The sequence below is a fragment of the Tupaia chinensis genome, unplaced genomic scaffold, assembly GCF_000334495.1.
Source record: "Tupaia chinensis unplaced genomic scaffold, TupChi_1.0 Scaffold139833_1, whole genome shotgun sequence".
Taxonomy (NCBI): domain Eukaryota; kingdom Metazoa; phylum Chordata; class Mammalia; order Scandentia; family Tupaiidae; genus Tupaia; species Tupaia belangeri.
The window spans coordinates 3978815-3982843 of record NW_006199712.1 but is presented as its reverse complement, the minus strand read 5'-3'; positions in this window follow the sequence as shown (position 1 = coordinate 3982843).

Sequence of the window (4029 nt, the reverse complement as noted above, 5' to 3'; positions counted from 1 at the left end):
AAAAAAAAAAAAAAAAAAAAAGAACACATCCTCCTGAAAGACTGCATCCAGGTTGTTTCTGGGACTGTATAGACATTCTTCTTTATGCTATTCTTTTCTTTTTTCAATAATTATTTAATTTTACTTATTTATGCATTTATTTTTATTTTACGAGAGAGAGAGAGAAAGTGAGAAAGCAAGCCGCCAGGTCCGGGACTCAAACCAGTCAGCCATGTGGGAGTCCAGCGTCTGAACCACCATGCCACCTACTGGCCCGGTGCTATTATTTTCTAAGGTGATCTTTAGAAAAAGACAGACATCGTAGGCGTTAGAACCAGTTTACAGGGGCGGGTGCGCACTGCAGGGTTCGAATGACCCATGCAGCAGTGAGAGGGTGGGGCAGGGAGCCTGGTCCTGGTGCACTTGCCAGAGGCCTCGGCCAGTCCCACCGGGGGTTCTGAAGCCATGATGGCCTTGGGATGCCAGACTGGGGCAAGGTGGGGCTTGAGTGCCCCTCACCTGCTGCACATGTACCCCAGGGAGGGTGCACACCCTTGGGCGGGGCAGCTCCCACCACTCAGAAATTCTAATTCCCAGGAGGGCCCCAGGTGGGGGTAAGGGGGTCTCTATCCGACACAGAGACTGTCCAGGCAGAGCGCCACAGTACCCGCCACCCCCAGCCCACTAACGATGAGACACCCGTTATTTTCAAGTATTTATTATCTTCTGTAGTACACCTCCTTCAAATCATAGAACAGTCTGGTACATGCTTTTCCCGAAGCACAACTTATGCCCACGTCGGATGCCGCTTTTCTTTCCTTCTTTTCATCTTTTAGGGTGGACACTACTTGAATGGACGGAAAACATCAGAGTTCATTAACAGCATAGCTGCCCAGGCCCACCCAAGAGCTGCTGGCCGTGGGTCTGATGGGTCCCGGCAGCACGAGGTTCCAAAACTCCCCGTCAATCCCGCTGCGGGTGGCCCTTGAGCCCCCGGGTGGGACCCGGCTTAGGACTTGTTGGTTCTTTACTGGAAGCAGTTTCAGAAAGCCCAGGAAAAATGAAGTATAGAGAAATAGCTCTTCTATAAAATTTCCATAGGAAAATAACGGTATTTGCTTACAAAGTGGGAGATACTACAGGACAACGCATGGGGCGGGGTACTCCATCTAGCAGAGTCTACGCGGGCAGGTCGCATGTGGGGCTCGCACCCCTGCCCCGTGTAAGACGCCGAAAGCCCGTGGCTCCGCTGCGCGCTTCATGCGGAAAAGAGCAGTCCGCGGTTTTCTGGAATGCCCGGAACAGCACGCGACCCGGGTAAAGCATCTTCGGAGGGTGCTGGGCTCAGCCTGTCCCCCCTTCGGAAGTCAGTGCGTGGTGGTCAACGAGCTCCCCGGAGGAGCTCAGGGCTGAAACGTGGGCCCCGTGAGTGCGGGAGAGCGACCCCAGCCGGAACGTGCATGATGACAGGCCACTCGGAACCAGGTGCCCGTCGGGGGACGCGTGGTCAGCAGCGGGCGGGTCGAGGCGAGCAACTGCAGGGACGAGCTGGAGAATGTAAGCGTGATGTGGGGAGTTCCCGGGTCCCTGTGACACGACAGGAGCAACGCCCGTGGTACGGAAGGGCCAGCCGGCCAGAGCCCTGCTAGGGAGGACGTTCCTTCCCAGCCGGCTAAGCCCGGGGCCTGGGGAGTTCGGAGACCCAGAGCTGACATCACCGCCTCGCCCAGGGGCCCAGGAGGGGGCGCTCTTGTGCTCTTCAGCAGTTTGGGACAGGACGACGCTACCTTGAATGCCACGTGGCCCTTAGAGGAGGGCCCTGGGCGTTGGTGCAGACCCTGTCTACACAGACTCCGAGAACGGCCCCCAGCGATGACCGAAGCACGCCCGCCCAGACCCCTTGGTTATGTGAAGGGGTGCGATCTCTAACATGTAGGGTTCTAGCCTGATTTCTTTGTAAAGGTAAAATCTGAAGCAAACGTCAGGCTTTTTCCTCCTGAGTAAGCGACTGGCTTGATGTGAATTCGAAGGCAGGCAGGGGGCACGTTTACGAGTGCCATCGTGGCACCGCGCAGCCTTCGAAACTACGTAGCAATGATCCTCGGTGCTCGGGACCACCGCTCGGAGTGGGTGAGCTGGGGACCCACCTGGGAAACCCATTTTGGGGAGTCTAGTCTTGAGCTTCGCCAAAGCCAGTCCCGTGCACCATCCAGATGACCTTCACGTACCAGTGGGAAAGATCGACCTTTGCGGATCTAACAGCTTAGAAATAAGCGAAGTTCTCCCTTCTCAAGTGTTCCACGGTGGGGGTCCAAGCTGCGGGCAGCTAACCCTGGCCTTCTTCTGAATCGTCACAGACTCCCAGCACACTCGTAAGACCGGGTATGGGGTCTTCGGAAGGACTCAGTAATTCCACGTGCACGTTACCGGACAGAGTGGTGTGCTCAGAAGCTAGACATTTGTCCGTCCTGGATTCAGGACAAACGTCACACCCTAGCTAAAGCCGCCCTTCCCCCACGGTCCCGCCAGAATGTAGCCACGCGTCCCCCGCCACCCCCACCCCCGGTACAGTGGGGTCATCCATGGGCGTGGCCGTCACTGCCCCATCCCCAAAGCCTGGCACACTAAAGGCTCCTAAGCTTTACTGGCTCAAGGATTCCATCTTTATATTCATCGTCCATGGTCCGAGCTCCACCCTATACTCACCAGGTTTGGTTTGGTTTTGAGGTTTTGGCCATAAGGCACATGTGTGGCCTGAGACACAGAGAGAAGGAAGGTGAGAGATCACCCCCGGGGGGATGGCCACGCTAGCCCTTCTCCTCCATTCTCCTCTTGGGATTTTGGACTTGCACCCACACATACGAAGCATGGTTTTCAAGCTACCGGGTCCGGGACTCAAACCACATTTGACCATGTGGGAACCCAGCACCTCAAACACCACCCGCTGGCCCAGGGCAGTTTAAAGGCTTCCTCACAGCTCTGCTGGGGAGGGAACGTCCATGTGCGTGGAGGGAGCTTGATCGGTATTCGAAAGGCGCTTGAAAGGAATCCTCTGAGGCTGAGCAGTCTTCTCTGGAGCAATTCGGCCGCCGTCTGCCAGCCCGCCCCACACTGTGCCAACTGTCCCAGGGCCCAGTCACCTGTAGCTTGCCGTTTCTGTGACACGAGAACTGTGGTTTAGCAAACAGCCTTGCCCTTGCCATGGCCGCCGACAGGACGAGGAGCCCTTTGCAACACGTCTCATCTGACTGAGCTGACAGGGCCACTGGGTTTGGAGGTCGGGTCCCGGCATTACTTCTCAAATATGCAGAGCCGTAATAGGGAAGGGAAGGAGGGACCCGCTTTCATGCTGGAGAGGCGGCAGGAAACAGACCTGTCACTCCCACGTCTTTAAAGAATTAAACTGAAGGGTGCACAACGCAGGCGGTTGCCTGGTTTCCTAGGGTGGTGGGTGCTGCAGGGGGCAAGCCAGGGTGCAGCCCTCCTCGCCTGCCCACTCCCCGAGTCCCTCTGCAATGGGAAGGCAGGGCATGCAGACACCCACTGAAACTGCTTCCACCCCTGGGAGAGACAGGAGACAGCAGGAAGGGTGAAGGGAGAGTGCTAGGTGCTGGGCCGCGTGCCCTGGGGGCATCTGTGCAGGCTACGTGGAGCATGTGAGCGGGAACAGCCAGGCTGACCTCCCCAAAGCAGTGGGACTGGCGCCCCTAAGGGTGGTCTGTGTGCACAGCCACCCTGGGCACCACGCCCTCCAAGTCAGAAGCCATGACCACGCCCGGCCAGCACCCTCCCGCCTGATTTCTGTATGAAACTGTGACTCGGCGCAGGATGTTAGTCCGGGTAAGCAGGCAGGGGGACACAGAGGGTGACAGGGCTGGTCTTTCTCCACCTCCTTTCCCCAGGTCACGTCTACATGTACTGGTGCACGGCGTCACTGTGCCATGTCTCAGCAGTAACCTGGACATGTCGCCAAGGACTGGAGCTGCTTCCCGCCACCCACCACACACCGTGGCTGGACACCCGCGATGGGGCAGCACCTTGCTGGCCCCT